The 16,994-nt window shown below is 49.2% G+C and overlaps 1 protein-coding gene across 6 annotated transcripts in view; it reads left to right on the top strand.

Annotated features, from left to right (window-relative positions):
* The window catches only part of Tspan18 (tetraspanin 18), a 138,003-nt gene that overhangs the window by 71,937 nt on the left and 49,072 nt on the right, over positions 1-16,994 (top strand). Inside the window, exon 1 of one of the 6 annotated variants that reach the window (XM_008855039.3) lies at positions 15,773-15,840. The exons of the other annotated variants lie outside the window; for them this stretch is intronic. The gene's annotated coding sequence lies outside the window, so the exon portion shown is untranslated. Of the gene's footprint in view, positions 1-15,772; positions 15,841-16,994 lie in introns of those variants that run through there. 6 annotated transcript variants of the gene reach the window in all.

The following is a 16,994-nucleotide window of genomic DNA, read 5'->3' as shown; positions in this document are numbered from 1 at the left end:
CCTAAGCCACTGGCACAGGTTGGAATCTGGACGCCTGTCAGGATCTAAGGGGGTGTTCTCTCCTGAAGGCCTGGCCTTTAATGTCACAGGCCTTCACACAGGCTCCCTCTTGGGTGATCTGGGCCATTTTACCTGAGGCAGGGGCTGGGCATGCCACCCTCTGTTGCCCCTCAGTCTCCCAGCCTGGAGTCTGAGCTTCAGTATGGGAATGAGCACCTTTTGTATAGTAATTGGCTTCTTATGGTGCTAATTAGAAAGTAGGGAGGAGCTGGTGACTACGGGACTCTGGGAATGGGATTGGGGACAGTGGAAATCACTGTATTTCATGCCAGTTACATGGGCTGGCCTCTTGCACGTGCATCTGTGTGCATGGGCATGCACACACGCATGTGTGTGTGGGGTGTGTGTGTGTGTGTGTGTGTGTGCTGGGTTCTTTAAAACTGCTGTCAAGGTGAAAATATTTTCACACATCAGCTCTCAGCGAGAATGCCATTACAGAACATACTGACAGCCTAGTGGAAGCCAAACGGCCACAGCCAACATAGAACTCCTAATTAATAGCCATTCCCGCTGCTCGTGGGCACGGCAGCGGAAGTAATTATCATGATTTAATTGACTTTTCTCGCCTCTGTTATGCACTCTGCTTTTTCCATTTTCTTGAGCTGAGAAGATTTTCTCTTTTTCCTTCCTCCCTGTCTCTTTTTTCTTTTGTACACACTGTCTCTCATACCAGTGTTCTGTTTATCAAATCTTATAAAAAATATTGTGACAGCACAAATCTCTATATTATAGTGAAGTCAAGAGCCTAACCAATGGCTCAATTGCTGCAAATATTGGTTTTGTAAAGATATATTTAGACTCAGTAGAGATATGAGGTGGGGGGAAGAGAATCATTTTGCTTAGAGGTTTGGTTTTGATAGGTTCCAAGGCCTGCAGGAGACAGAGGGCCACCTGCATCTCTGCCACTCAAGAGAGGTAGCTGTCATGGTAAGATAAAGGTTCCAGGAAATCCCAGGGACAATAATGAGGCACCTCGGAGCTCCTGCACTGAGGCACTAAGTTTCCGTCTCTGGCCATCCTCCTCAGTGGCTCCTTGACCTCTCTGCTTGGACCAGCTTGAACTCTTTTGACCTTGCTCTACTTGGTGACTGGGCCTTGAGTCCTCAGGCTTTTAGTTCTGTCTCATGGGGAAACCTGAATGACTCTTCCAGGTAGGTGTCACATCAGGCCCAGCCTTAGGCTGCTAAGCTCAAGGGTGGGCTTTCTGGGTCCAAGTCTGCTCCCTGATCCCACCAGCCATGGGGCTTGGGTGGGTCTCATCATCCATCATCTTCTCCGAAGCCACAATTTGTAAGTAACTGAGTGAAAGGCCTGCATAGCACATCAAGTAGACTGCTTTGGGTTTGAATCCTGGTGGGGCCACCTGCTTGCTGTTCATCCTTGGATAAGTTACTTAAATTTTCTGGGCCTTAGAATCTTCTTTTTTTCAATGACAACACCTGTTACCCAGCATGGTTATGAAAGATAATTGAGTTAGATCTTATGACACACAATCAACCTGCAATATACATATTCACTTTTCAGGGTACAGGGAGATAGGTGAAGCAGTTCCTAGTGTCTGACAAAGCAAATAAGGATATTATGGAATTGCAGACACTGAAACTGGCAAGAGCCAGAGAGGTTCACCCTGGGATGTTGAGACTATGAGACAGTAGGTGATCTTTTTGAAGGTCAAATACTTTTGGCTAATAGGATATATTGGACTATTTCTTACGGAGTAAAATTAAGACTAAAAACATTTTCTTGGGTCTCACTGGGGATTATTGAGAGTGCTTGACTTTTAATTAGAACATTATAGATAGTAATATCTGCAGAAGAGAAGCTGAGCCCAGAGTGTCTCTGTCTCTGTCTCTCTGTGTCTCTATCTCTTTCCCTGTCTCTGTCTCTCTCCCTCTCTGCAGTCACTTTTCTGTTGCTGTAATAGAAACACCGCGACAAGGGAATTTATAAAGGAAGAGTTTATTTGACTTATGGTTCCAGAAGAATTAGAGTCCATCATGGTGGGGAGGCAGGGTGGCAGAGGTGGCTGGAGTAGGAGCAGAAGCTGAGCTCTCACATCTTCAAGCAGGTACAGAAAGCAGAATGACTGGAGATCCCACAAGGCTTAAGAACTCTCTAAGCCCACTCCCAGAGACATACTTCCTCCAGTATGGCCACACCCTTTAAGACCTCCCAAGACAGCAGCACCAACTCGGGACAAAAATGCTCAAATACTTAGAGCCTAAGGGGGATATTCTCATTCAAACCACCACACACTCTCTCCTTTGTCTCTGTTTGGGAGTTTGGGAATCATGTCAGGCATATATAAATGTTTTGATCTCTCTGGAAGTGTGTGGTCTTCTTTAGAAGACTCTATGTTGAATCTTAAGCATCAGGATGCTTGCTGAGTGGCCATGCTAGTTTAGATACTGGACAACTCTGGCCTCAGTTTCATCATCTGAGAGATAGAGCTGCCCTCTACCTACTTGAACTCAAAGCCTCTTTAGCATAGAGAGGCTTTTAACTTTGCTTCTTCTTTACCTCCATTTCCTGGTCTTCATCCCTGAAACATTACCTGGCACAGACCAAGGTGCTGCAAAGTCTTCTGGAAATGAAATGATAGAGCCTTGAGTGATAGATAGGAAGGATGCTAGGGATTGGGTTTGAGGGAAGAAAAGCTCCTGAAAATTGAGACATTCCACACAAGCTGTGAGTTGACTGTCACTTCCCAAAACTTCTTGAAATGAACTGTATCGTGATGGGATGAAGAGGTGGCCTTTAGCATGTGATTGGGGAACTGGGGATATAGCTCCACTGGCAGAGTGAGTGTCCAGCTCACACAAGGCCCAAGGTTCAATACCCAGCACTACATAAACCAGGTATAGTAGTCCACATCTGTAATTCTAGCACTTGGAAGGTGGAGACAGGAGGATCAGGAGTTCTAGGTCATCTTTCATCCTTTGCCATGCAGGAAGTTGAAAGCCAGTCTGGGTTACCTGAGACCATGTCTCAAAAAATGTGATAAGTTGGTAAGGGTCCTGTCTTCCCAGGTGTGTCAGTACTGTTATGGAGGAAGAGAGCTAGTCATCATTGGCAAGGGATCCTCATAAAAGAATGAAAAAGATGATGCTGGTGCACACTTTTAGTTCTAGCACTCTGGAAGCAGAAGCAGATGAAATCTCTGTGAGTTTGATGCTAGCTTGGTCTATGTAGCAAATTCTAGGCCAGCCATAACTCTGTAGTGAGACCCTGTCTCAAAAAATAACTTAAAAAATAAAGAACAGGGACAATGCCTTTCTCCCTGTCTTATGAGTTCCTTTGCCTTTCTGCCTTCTCCCATAGGATGGTGCAGCATGAAAGTCCTCACTGAATGCCCCTCAGCCTTGGACTTCACGCAGACCTGAGAAGTGAATTTCTTTTCTTTATAAATACTCAATCTGTGGCCATCTGTCAGGAGCAGGAAAAGTATTAAGATAACACAGGAGTCTTCCTTACCAGAGACTCCCCTTTTCACAATCAAGGTTATCTGTGATCAAAGACATCAAATGGAAAGTTCTATAAAAACATTTCTCAGGTTTTAAATTGTATGCCGTTCTGAACATAGAGATGAAATCTTGTGCCATCCCACTCCATCCTGTCCGGAGGACAGACATCCCTTCGTCTATTGTTTATTGTTTCCACACTGGATGTATCACCCTCTTAGTACACACTTTGTTATCCTGCTTTTCAGATTACCTGCTGGGTGAATCACAGTGTTTATTTTCAAGTGGTTTTTATTTCTTAATACTAGTTCAATGCTCAAGAGTAGAGATACTGGCAATTGGATTACACCACAGAGAAGCCTCAGGATGCTTTCTTTAAGTATCACCCCTCACAGGAAGGGTGAACGCAGTAAAATGAGACATTGAGAAGACCACGTTCACAGAACTTCCATGGTTTGATAGTTCTATTTCATCATCAGTTGTTATCACTAATCTCCTCCTAGACCTAGTTTATAATTTTATTTGTGTAGGAAAAATATATACAAAGTTTGGTACATCTGTGATTTCAGGAATCCACTGGGCATACCAAAACATATCCCCCATGGATAAAGGGGTCAAGAACTGTGTGCATCTGAGGAGTCAAGGGCCTCCGCACCATGATGGAAAAGGGAGGTCTGTGCTAGGCTGGGGAGGGAGGCCAGGCAGGCAGAGCTGGAGAAGTCAGTGGACTGGACTGGAAGTGGAGACACCTCCTCCAAGAAGTCTGGCTATGACATGCTGGAAACATGGATTCACAGGTGTGCATGGGATAGAGGGAAGGTGACTGCAATGCTGTGAAGCTTGTACAAGTGAGGAGAGAGGGTGAGGAAGGAGGTGTGAGGGAGTCCCGATTTAAACAAGGTCCCATCTGAGCTTTTGGCATTGTTGGGGCCTCTCCCATTGCCAGGGCATTTCCTGGCTTTCTAGAAAATGTTGCGGATGAGATAATCACTAAGGACTGAGGACCCCAGACTCATGATTTGACTGTCAAAGTCTCTATGGCTTAGCCCATGCAAGGTCTGTAAAAAGGCTCATAGCATTTAGAGCCCAAGTTCTCATCTTCACCTGGCTCACAAGATCATCACAGAAGGAAGGAGAGAGGGCCCTTCTGCTCTGTAATCACACCTGTCTGAAGAACACACTGTACTCCCAGTTGTGAGAATGATTCTCCTGGCCACAGGTGCAAGGCAGGCTGGGAAGTGTAGTTCCTGCCTGGGCAGCCCCCTTCTAGCTACGACTCTTCTCTCTAGAAAGGATGCCAGTGTTATGTTGGAGGTTGGGGGTGGAAGGGCAGCTGGCCTTCTGGGACTTGAACCTTTTTCTACTGTGCTTCCCAACAGCCTCAGGAGAAGGCTGTCTTGGGGAGGAGACAACCCCAAGATCAGGTGCCTGCCCCTGAGGACAGAGAGATAAATTGTGGACCAGGCCCAGTTGTCTCATGTCAAGTCCTGTTGGACCAAGTTCAGGGGATTAAAGAAACTAGAGATGTCAGCTGCCCAGCTCTGCTGCGAGATACTAGGCCTCTGCCTCACCTCATACCACAGCTCAAAGGGCTTTGTACAGGGCTAAGACAGAATACATAGGGTGCCATCAGCATTTGATAACCATGAGCTCATTTGAGCCCATTAGCTAGAGGAAGAGGTAAAGAGGAGAAGGGGGTGTGCCACCCTGCACAGGGTCTCACTCCTATCAGAAGGAGGGCCCAGGGGCCTCGGTTTAAGCCTTGCATCTTAGAGCCAGCACTGGAATTTGCTTTTAGCCAGTTACTGGGACTCAGTTCAAATGGAGTCCTTGGTCTTGACCACCCCGCCTCCACTCCTGCCTGAATCTACCTTACATCCTACACATAGCCTGGCCAGCCTGGCTTGGAGTGATACTGGGTCTCAGACCTTCTTCATTCCTCTGCTGGGGGGGAGGGCTTGGCACAACCTGCCTCCCACTGGCATTATTTAATGTCCTAATTTACTGGCCTTGATTATTGATTTGGCAGGGTGATCTGTGGCCCACCTCCCCCCTCTTTGGCTAATCAGTGGGCCTCTTTGGGGACTTCTGATCACCAGCCACTGGAGTGGATGAAGGCAGGGTCAGAGGTAATCCGGCTGCAACCAGAAGTGAGCTGGGAAAGGTCAGAGGGACTGTTGAGGGGAACCATCCTCTCTGCCTACTCTTCCCGTGTAGTCAGGGCTCCTGTGACCTCCACATAGAGTGCCCTTGGCCTGCGTCTTGAGCTGCAGGAGAGGACCATGGGAGGAAAGGGAAAAGCTCAGAGATAAACCTCTGACCTGTGTCTCAGATGTGGGAGGCCTTCCCTTAGCTCAACTCCAGTCAAGTAAAAGGAAGAGGAGGCCTTCAGTAGACAAAAGACCAGGCTTCCAGCTTTGCTGACCAGGCCAGACTTACTGTGTTGTTAGGGATATTAGTTTCTGTCCCAAGAAGTTGCTGAGCTAGAGCAGGCTACACACCAATGCTCAGGAGCAACCTGTCCTCGTTCATCTATCCACTCATTCACCCATCTGTCTTTCTCTTTCCTTCCTTCCTTCCTTCCTTCCTTCCTTCCTTCCTTCCTTCCTTCCTTCCTTCCTTCTTTTCTTCCTTCCTTGCATCCATCCATTTGTTCCATGAGAAAATATAGGCACCAGTTGGATGCCAAAGGCATCTGGGAACATAAAAATCAACACCAGTATCCCTGTCCCCTGTCTACTCTTCTCTAGAGTGGATGCCAATCACCCTATTGGGGAGTGTGGTCATTCAGGCCCTGATGGCTCCTGGATGTCACAGTAGGTGGTTCTAGAGCCCTAAGAAGGAAGATGGTGGGCCCCTGCCTGTACGTGGCCATTCCCTACTCCTGGTTGGAGGTGCTTTCCTGCTTTACTTAGGACATTTTCCAGCCAGTACTGGCTTGCACTCTCCTTCACAAGCAGCTTGGATCTCTGGGCAGCCTGGGTCTGTGGCACTCTAGCACCTGGAGCTTCTTCCTCTTAGTCCCCTTCATCATTGGGTTCACAATACTGTTGAGGTAGAGCCAGAACAAGAAGGCTGGTCTTACAGACCTGAGGTGTCCAAGGGATTGGGATTCATCTGTGACTCAGCTCACGGCTTGATGGCAATCCATCAGGTGGTCATATGGGTTTCCTGTCACTCACAGCCTGTACTCTCACTCATGACAGCAATGAAAGCAGCCTTTGTGTTGACAGCTGGGTGCAGTGCTAACTCCACCGTATAGGCAGGTCAGCCATAACTCTTTCCCTGGCTGACATGCCAACACCCTGAAAGACTGAGGCCCTACATGTTGGCTCATACCCTCCACCCGGTTCCAGTTTGTACCCCTTGCTCCTTGGGTCTCAGTTTCACTTTTCCTTTGGTCCCTCCTGAGCCTCTGCCCCTGAATAGCCAGGTGGGCAAGCCCAGGACCTTGAAGGCCAGAGCTGACTCTGCAAAGGGCCTGGGCAAGTGGAAGGAAGAGGGAGGTGCCAAGGCTCAGGGAGGGCTGTGAGGGTGTCCAGGCAGGCGGTCTCCCAGGTTGAGGAGGGTGATGAACCCAGGACTGTGCTGTATGGTAACAGGCTCGTTTTTGTCCAAAGTCTGAGTACAGGTCACACTTGCCTATCCTCTGAAGCAGGATGATCCCACTTGGGATTCTGCAGACCATTGGTGGCACTTGGTCCCATGTGTCACAGCACTGTACATGGAGAACTTTCTGTCTGGCACACCTGCATGTGCTTGTGGGAAGGACACAGGGGACTGGAAAGACAGTTACATGGAGACAGCAGAGGGGGCCTTCACTCACTCTGTCAGTTGGCATGCAGGATCCATAGCGATTCTGTTTCTACAGGAAACATGCAAAGAGGTCCTGAGGTGTCAGCAGGGCTGATGTCATCATGGGACTCCCCATTGTGACCAGTGTGGCAGGATGAGGAAAGGCTGGCTGGCTAGCTGGAATTGGTGTGATTTGAGCTCTTGTGGGTTCAGCTACCCCGGTGTGCTGAAGTCCCCAGATGCTGGCTGGATCGCTTTCCAACACTTCAGACCTGCACCCCAACATCCAGCTCCTCCATGGGCACCTGGCAGCAGCTTCCCTCCCCCATTCCAGTTCCCTTTCTACAGTCTGTGTGAACAGGAGCCCCAGTTCTCCCAGTGCCCACTGTCAGACAACCTTCACTCTGCCCTTCCTCCCTTCCCACTGCCTTTCCTCTTTCCCCATCTTCCCATCAGATCCTGACCACCACACCTCTGAACAGGGATGAGCTAATTCCACTTCCTTGTCCGCATCACCGCTCTCAGCACTATCACCCTCGCAACCTGGATGACTGGTCTCCTGTCTCCACTTCTACCTTCCCACCCTTTCTATGTCCCCACTGTAACCCAGACATGCTTTTTAAATGTATGTTTATTATTTTAAAATTATTTATTTAAAAAATTTTTTATGTGTATGAGTATTACCTGCATGTATGTGAGTATACCATGTGTCATACACTGCCCACAAAAGCCAGAAGAGTGTCAGATTCCCTAGAGCTGGTATTACAAACAGTTGTTAGCAACCATGTGAGTGCTGGGAACCAAACCTGGGTCCTCTGTAAGAGCAGCCAGTGCTCTTAACTGCTGAGCCATTTCTCTAGCCCTGAGCTAAAGATATTTAACACTCAAGTGTCTGGAAGTCACCAGGGCATGGAGAGACCTCTGTGGTCAACCTTAGCACATGCTCTATTTTAAGGATGGGATTACTTTTCAGCCCCATATTTTCAGATCTTCTGAACTGTTTATAATCAGGTGCTCAGATTTTCAAGGATGGTTTTCTCTGTTGTTCAATGTGGCCAATTTAATTCACAAGGTTATAAATGGTCCTGCACCATTGCTGTGTTCAGCCAAGGGAGCTGGGATCCACCAGAGATGCTGGTTTCAACTCCAGTTTTGAGTAGGAAGCAGAGATTCAGGGGGGGCCTCCTGGGACTCCCCACCTGTCCCACTCCATCAGACCTATTGAAAGGCAGTCTCCTGTCTTGGGAAACTGAGTGCTCAAAGCTCAGCATTCAGATAAAAGATGTGGCCTGGAGATGTCAGTACTTTACGGTCTAGTGGAGCTGACTGGTGTTCTTACTCTGCCTCCTGCTTCCAAGCTCAGGGGAACCTAGAACTCAGTTTCCAAAGAACCAGGCCCATCCAATAATACCAGGCTTGCTCACATGATCTTTGAGCACTCTGGTCCTGATAGAGAAGGCTGGGTGGTTAGTGTTTGCACCAGCCGTGATTCAGAACAACTGGGGTTCAAGGACCAGTGCTTGGAAGCTGAGGATCAGAGAGGGGATGGGGAGGAGATGGAAGGAAATCACAACTCCATAGATTAGTGCTTGATGGACCAGACACTGACTTGTCACAGGCATCTTCTTCCACCCCTATCTGATGACACAGCATCCCTGTTCTTACTCCATTAGATAGGTGTAGAGAGGCAGAGACCAGGTACCTCTGGCCAGGCTGACACCCGGGCCTAGGCCAGTAATGCATGGGAAGACTGAGGTAGGCTGCCTGTGTCCCTTCCTTTCTATCCATCCACTAGTACTGCGCATCTTACCAGTGTCTGGTTCTGGCTCTCCGCCCAATGCTTTGTACAGCCCACACTATAGAGGAATGAATGACCCTAGTGCGTGGTCCTTGGGATGGAGGACAAACCTCTTTTCTGCCCTCAGCTGCCCCTCTCCTGCCCTCATTTCCCTCTGCACCTCCTGTTCTTTTGCAGCTATAACCAGATTCCTTCCTGGCTACCCGAATCATCTTTCCAAACCTGAGCTGTGTCTTCCCATGACACCTGGAACCTGGGGCAAGTACAAGACAGTCATATTCCCACTAAGCCACCCCATTACATCTCTGGCAGACCTGCAACCCCATCCTCACTCAGAGAGGGGCCTCTTGGCTTTCCTTTCTGATCCCCCAGGCCAAGTTGCTGACCCATCCTTGCTCACACTGCCCTTCAGTCCTCTGCACCCACCCTTACCTGGTCCTGCAGAGTGCCCCTTTGGAGACAGCTGCTTACCCAAGGGCACCATAAAGACGCCACCACTATTCAGCATTGCTCTTTCAAGACCTTGGGAGGGGAGGGGCTGAGGTCCTGGGCACTCTAGTTTCCACCAGTGCTCTGGCTGCCAGTCAGATGAGGCTGCTCACTGTCTAACTCCACTCCCTCCTTTCCCTGCAGTATGTATGTGTCCGCTCATCTTCTGCCGTGTTTAGAAGATGCTTCTCCCAGGAGGCCTGTTATATACAGCAAGAACATTCTCCAACTTGTGCTTCAAGGCTTGTTTTCTTCTGTCCACCAGGGAGGGTTATCCCTGACTCGGAATACAGCAGGGTCCTGGTGGACTTGTGGGCCTGAGTTCAGCTTCCTTCCTCTGCATCTGAATGGGCATGGGCAAGTATCTTAACTTCTCTGAGCCCTATCCCTTATCTGTGAAATGGAATGCTAGAGCCCTGCCTTCCCCAGGGGTCCGATCAAAGACAAAGCCATCACTCTGAAGTGGCAGGTGACACTACCAGCTCTCTGGTGACTAGCCCTCATTTGGCTCCAGCTGCCTTGGTGCCTAGGGTCTTGCCTCCACCTCCTCCAGGAAGCCTCCCTGACTGCCAGCCTCAGTCCTACTGTGGGCAGCCCTTTGTTCATGATCTGGGCCCACTCCTTCAGCTCATCTCTTTCATGTTGGATGAGGTTTAAGAGGGCGATGGTTGTCTCCTTTCAAAGAGTTTATGTATAAATGCTCATTTCACTGTGGGTCATTGTCAACCCTCTTGAGTCGGGGTTGTCGGGCAGGTGAGCAAGTGAGCCCCAGGGTGAGGAGGCCCACCAGGAAGAAGGGGTACATTACCTCCACCTACATGGTGACCTGGGTCTGATCCACATCCTTCCTGAACCTCCATCTTTCCTTTCTAACAGTGCCTGTTGGGGCTCAGGGTGCTGGGGAATCAAGGGACTTAGAGCACCCTTATTACCTGAAGAGATGTGTTTCTTGTCCCACACATTGTCCCAGTGGATGTGACTGTCTACCCCCTGAGTGATGCCACCCAAGAGTGCTGCTGGGTGGAGTTCCCCAGAAAAGGAAGAAGGACCCAGCCTAGTCATTGGGCCCCAGGGCTCAGCTTTTGTTCCTAAGGTTAGCTCTAGGCAAGGATGATAAGGATTGGGGGGGGAGGTTGTGTTCAGTTTTCTCCCTTTCAACTCCCCCCTCACACTCCCCCGGGGAAGTAAGAATGAGCAGGGATGGTGGGGGAAGTTGGTATACCATGCCTTCAGTCCTTCCCAACTGGAACCTCCATCTCCAGCTTAGGAAATAAGTCCTAGCCTGAGCTGCAGAGAGACCAGGCAGACTGTTTGTGGAAGTAGAGGTGAGTGAGGATGGCTGCCAGCCTGGGTCCCAGAGCTCATGACTGCTGAGGGGTCCAGTGTGCCTGGCTGCTGAGGGGTCAAATGAGGCCCTGAGGCCCCATGAGGGGTTCTTACTGCCATTCATTATCAACTCACAGCACACCTTTTTCTGGACTCTCATATCTGAAGGGCCTTGGGAAGCTACAGAGGTAGTTAGGTACAGGCTTGGAGTTAGACAGACACAACTGTTTGCTCTCCCCAGTTTCCTCCTCTGAGAATCTAGAATCATGATAGTAGTACTCTAAGACCACTGGCAGTTGGGACAATATCTGCTTAACAGTCCCAGTGCTCAGAGGTAGGCCCCAAGGCTTGCATCTGTGGACAAGGAAACAGAGGAGTCCAGGATCATGCCCAGCTCATCTGAGATTTATGTGTGTCCCCACCCCTGAGTTTTTCAAGTGAGCTAGGCTTTCATACTCCTACTCATTCACATTAGCTGAGGACCACCTGAGGGTAAGATGGGAAGGGAGCTTCCAGGACTTTCCAGAAGCTTCCAGGAACCTCTGACAGAAGGGAGGTGGTTCCAGCAGCCCAAAAACTACCCTCTCATGGGAGTTTTGCCTCTGAGGCACACAGGCTTAGAAGGGCTTGGAGGGGGTCTCCATACCTGGAACCTAGGTTCAGGGTCATAGAAACCTTAGGCTGCTGGCATGTAGGTAAACAGCTCTGGTGAGTTAGTACTAGAGCTGAAAGCCCTTGTAACTGACAGCTTGAGTCAGAGTTCTAGGCTGGGATCTTATTTCTTGAGGGTCTTTTTTGAGTCTGGAGCATTCCCTGGGAAGGAGGCAAGTTTGAGTGAGACCACATTGGGTCCAAATTGATTCTGTTGAGAAAGTGCCATGAGCAAGCTTCGTCACACGTCCCATCTCCCTGTCCACCGTATTTCCTGGTGACTGGTGGCTGGTAGTCCTTGAATGCACCTGCTTTACACGTGATAGATTTCTGGGTGGTGTGTAGACAGATTAACAGTTCCCTAAGATGGTCTTGTCCTGGTCTCTGGGGACTGTGAGTGTAGAGACAGTGTAGATCCATCCCTGCATGGATCAGCATGTGAATTTTTTTGTACTTTATGGTGCTGTGAAAAATGTTAAGCATTCAATACAAAAAATACTTTGGGGCTAGCAAGATGGCTCAGGGGGTAAAGACATTTACCACCAGAGCTGACAACCTGAGCCTACATGGTGGAAGGGGAGAACCAACTCCCACATGCATGCCCTACACCAAAACAAAACACAAAACAAATAAAAGTATAAAATATTAATAAAGAAATTATACTTTGAATTTTGAACTCAGATCTTCTCCCAGTACTACAAGGCTCCCAGCCTGCCCTGTGTCACCCACACTCAGCCTCTTCCTGTGTGGCTAGGCCAAAATCAACAGATTGGTGGGTTACCGGTATTTTCTACATAAGATATTTTCAACTTACCATGGACTCACAGGGCTGATAACCCCATTGGAAGTTGAGGAATGCCTGGGTGTTCTTCCACCTTTAAGGTGACTTTGTAGGTATGATTGAGTTGAAGGCCTCAAGGTACAGTGAATGTTCTGGAATATCCTTGTGGTGCAATCTAATCATATGGGACCTTCAGAAAGGTCAAGGGAGGTCAGAGGGACATAGGCATTCCTGTCCCAGACTGGCCAGGATGCTGAGCTGTTTAGAGAAGCTACAAACAGCAAGGAAACAGACATCCTGACCCCCAGCCCAGTCCCTGGAAGGAATACAGCCCCAGCTGACACCTTAGCCCCATGAGACCCACATAGACAGACCTGTACCGCTGTGGGGTAGCATGCTCCTGTTGTTTTAAGCCTCTAGTTCTGTGGTGATTGAGTACAGAGGCATAGGAAACCATCTTAGGACATGCGGTAATTCAATTTCATTGTGACCTAGTTGAGTTTACAGTGCCCAGCTAGTTGGTTACAGGCAGATTAGGATTGCAAGAAAGGCTTCCAAGATGTAGCTGGTGGTTGACAACCTCAGCCAGGTGGATATGTATCAGGGACAACCTCATCTAGTCCAGTGAGAGGCTTTGAGAACTAAAATGGAGTTTCCCTGAAGAGAAGGGGTTCTACCAGATCCAGCCACAGCTTCTGCCCCAGTTCTTAGCTACTGTCTACCCACCCAGGCATCTCCAACTTATCCCGTGGGACACCGTGGCACAAGAATTAGTGGCTTAGACAATGCTCCAGCCCCCTCCTGCCTTGTTCCCTCTAAGCCTGTCTCCTTGGCTTGTAGCCAGGGAGCATTTCTCAGACACTCTGGGATTATGTCAAGCCTATGTCTGCCATCCCCCAAGGAACACCTCCTGCCCTTCTCTCAAACCTTTCATTGGGCCTGTGCATCATCTCATGCCCCTCCCACCAGGCTTCTGGGTCCTGTGCTGTTCCTCTGCACAGCTCTCAGAGTCCTCTCATCCAGACTGTCTGTCTGTCTCTCCTCTCCTCCATAGACTGTTCCACAGAGCTATATGTGGGAAAACCCTCACTGCATTCACCTTCTCTCTGCCTCACTGATCTTGTGTGATTGCTTCCTAGAGCCAAGATGTGGCTTTGGGCATGGGGAGGAACAGAAGTTTGAGGATCAAAGGAGCCTTGGGCTTATAAGCAGCCGCACGGCAGGAGCATCCTTAGCAGTGGGTCTAGGTGGCCAGGTCCCATACTCCCAAGTACATGTAGGCTATCCTAGGTGCCGTATTCAGGGTGGGTGGCCATCCTTGGCCCCAGCAGAGCCATGACAGCAGCCCTTGGCTGAGGATCTCCCCACAGCATGAGGCCCCCTCAGGTACAAGGATTCCCAGCCAACCTGGGCTTTCCTTTGCAAAAAGCAAAAATAGTGCTTTCTACTGAGCAAAGCTACTGCATGATCCATTTGCCCATCTGCACAATGGGTTAGTGACATCACACTGCCTGCCTCAAGCTCCAAGTGCTGTGCAGAGAGGTTCCCCAGCACCTGTCAGGAGAGAATGTGGAGACTCATTAGTAGGCAGCCTCCAGCAACCTCACCCATCTCACTGGTCCCTCCTGCTCTTTAGGGAGAACTGATATAATTATAACTAGATGTGTAAGATATCAAAAGAACATTTGCATTGCGCTTTGGAAAAAAAAATGGAGCTCTTTTGGTAGATAATAGCCCTTAATACACCCAGCAGCCCTGGGATGAGAAACGATTCTTCTCATTTTGCAAATGAGAACACTGAAGTTCAAAAGAAGGTGAGGGTGTGTGTGCCCCAGGGCACCCAACTTTGAGTTAGGCAGGAGGCGGATTCCAACCCATGGCAGGCTGGCTCCAGCAAGCACTCTCCTCCACCCCTGGGCTATCTTCTGGAAGACTCAAAATAGACTCCAGTGGGCAAAGCAGGCCTTGAGCTGAGTTTCCCTTTCAACATCAGCCCAGGTGCCTGCTGCTTGGCGCAGTAAGTTAACCACCCCACTTACTCGTGCCTCAGCCTGCACTGGGTTGTCCCACTTTGCAGATAGAAAAGCACAATGTGGAGAGTCTGACTTATACACCTGTGTTCCTCAGCCAGCCAGAGGCCTGCGGTCATTGGCTTCCAGTGTCAGCTCCTGGTTACCTGTGGATGTCAGTGGACATCTTTCAGCTCTGAGCCTCAGCTTTCCTCATTAATGTGCCATCCAGGGTTGCAGTGAGAATTACATGAGAATCCAGCATCCTCACGTCCCCTGGTGGGCAATACCTAACTGCTTTTTTTCTCTGGAAACTCTCACAACCCATAGACTCACTGGGGCCCCACCTGGGGCAGGAAACATAGCTGAGTAAGTCAGGGTCTGGTGAGTAACATATAGGTAACATCCCATGAGATGTCACAGAGACTCATTCATGATTCTGGGATTTGACTGCATGGTATGTGCATGCCAGAATCATGTTCCTTTCTGGGGACACTACAGAGAGCACCCCAGACTCAGATTCTGCCCTTCCAGAGCTTGCAAGGTGAAACACAGTACAATAGTGGCCAGCTTGCTGGGAGAGATTTACACTGGAGGCGACATGAGAGTTGAGTTCATCAGTTACAGAACGTTATAGACCAAGAGATTTGCTTAGAGAAAAGCATGGATCTCTCACTTACAGGGTCACCTGGCCAGGAAATAGGTGGACCCTTTCTTGAACCACACTCCTGCCAGGTGTACACGCTGAGCTGAGAATCCATTGATATTAATCCTGTTTAACATCCAGCACCACTCCATCAGGAACTGAGGGGTACTTGACATGGAGGGCAGGACACTAGACTATGGGGCTACCAGGTGGACTCCCAGGAGCCTGGGAAGGCTTCAGAGAGACGTGGCTTCCAACCAAGGACCTTGTAGGGTTTTGACAGCAGAAATGGGGAGATGGCTATCCTGGCAGAGGCCACAGCAGAGGCAAAGGCCCCGAGGCAAGTGGACACATAGCAGCAACAGAGAGGGTATGAGACACAGGCTAGGAGTCAGAGACCCAATGGTGACTCTCGGCTCACCATAGGCCAGCTCCTGGACCCTCAGTGGATCGTAAATTGCTTTCTTCCTTCCTTCCTCCCTCCTTCCCTCCCTCCCTCCCTTCAACCCTCCCTCCCTCTGAGGTGAAATTCACATATCACCTGGTTCTCTACACTGTGCTATTCCACGGCATCTGGCTCTGGCACATCCATAGCAGTGTATAACCATCACTTCTATCTACTTCCAAAACCTTTTCCTCATCTGGAGAGAAGCCTATTATAGAGAGGCAGAGTCCTTCTATCTATCTATGTTTGAAACATTGCTGACACTGGGGTTTATTCCTTCTTAGATGCAGTGAGAACACGAAATGGGAGCCTTGGAGTACAAGCCCAGTATTCAGTTCTTTTTGGAACAGACCCAGGAGTGGATTTGCTGAGTCACATGGTATTTCTGTGAATTCTTAAGGATATGGCACCTCTGTGAACCTGTTTCCCTGTCCCTAAAGTGGGGGTGATAATGTTATTTATCACATGAGATATGTGTGGGCGGTTAAGTAAACACCCAGGGCACCAAGGGCTTAGGGTGCCAGGGTCAGATGGCAAGGCTGAAGTGAGCGACTGGAACCCCTTCTAGCCTTATGATCCTGGAAGCTGGCTCCCCAGTGCCCTCCCAAGGAGGATGGCTCTTGTGATTTCCACACTGGAGAGCCCCAAGCCATTACTGTGGTAGGTTTCCCACCTGCTGGACACCTCCGCAGACCCCTCATTCCCCTCTTTCCTTGGGAGCTATTCAGATTTGGCAAGTGACAGTGCTTCCAAGACAAACGAACAGGTGTTTCCATCCTCTGCCTGTTCCCAGCTGGCCCCTCTGGGCCCAGTATGATATAGCCAGAGCTGAAGGCTAGGAGAGAGGAGGGAGCCAGTGTCAGTGAGGTCACCGAGAGGGGAGGCCTGCTACAGGGTCATAGCCACCTGGGAGCCCCCACTCCTACCTTCTTCCCTCCCAGTAGTCCTTCCAGAGGGCCTGGATGTGGTGGGGCACACCTGTAATCGCAGCTCTGAGGATGCTGAAGCAGGAGGCTCCTACTTGAGTTCCAGGCCAACCTGGCCAAAGTGAGACCCTGTCTCAAAAATAATAAATAAATAAATAAATAAATAAGTAAATAAATAAATAAAGTAAATAAATTAATTAATTAATTTAATTAAAAATAATTTAAAAACCTGACAGAGTTCAAAGCCACTAGGGAGGAGGCTGAAGGCTGAGCTCTCTGCTGCTGAATGGTGGGGTCATCAGTCCAGAAGAGCCACAGGGAGACAGGGAAGGGACAAAAGGAGGGAGGGGGAGAGATCCCTGCCCATCACACATGCCGCTGGCAAGGCCGTGTAATTAGCAAACCCTCGGCAATAAAATATTTCGTTTCGGTGTAATTGCAAGGTAATTGTGGTGTGGCTTGTGTATTAATCGTGTTGATTAATTACACTCAGGTAGTAATTAAACATCTGCTTCATAATCAAGCACAGCCTGAAGTGTGACATACACAGCGCACAGGAAAACACACTAGAATATGTGTGTGTGCCATATAAAGCTCCAGGGTCTAC

This window comes from Nannospalax galili, unplaced genomic scaffold (genome assembly GCF_000622305.1).
Source record: "Nannospalax galili isolate Female #2095 unplaced genomic scaffold, S.galili_v1.0 scaffold1287, whole genome shotgun sequence".
NCBI classification, from domain to species: Eukaryota; Metazoa; Chordata; class Mammalia; order Rodentia; family Spalacidae; genus Nannospalax; species Nannospalax galili.
Note: the sequence above shows the minus strand (reverse complement) of the source record. Positions and strands in the feature narration are given on the sequence as shown.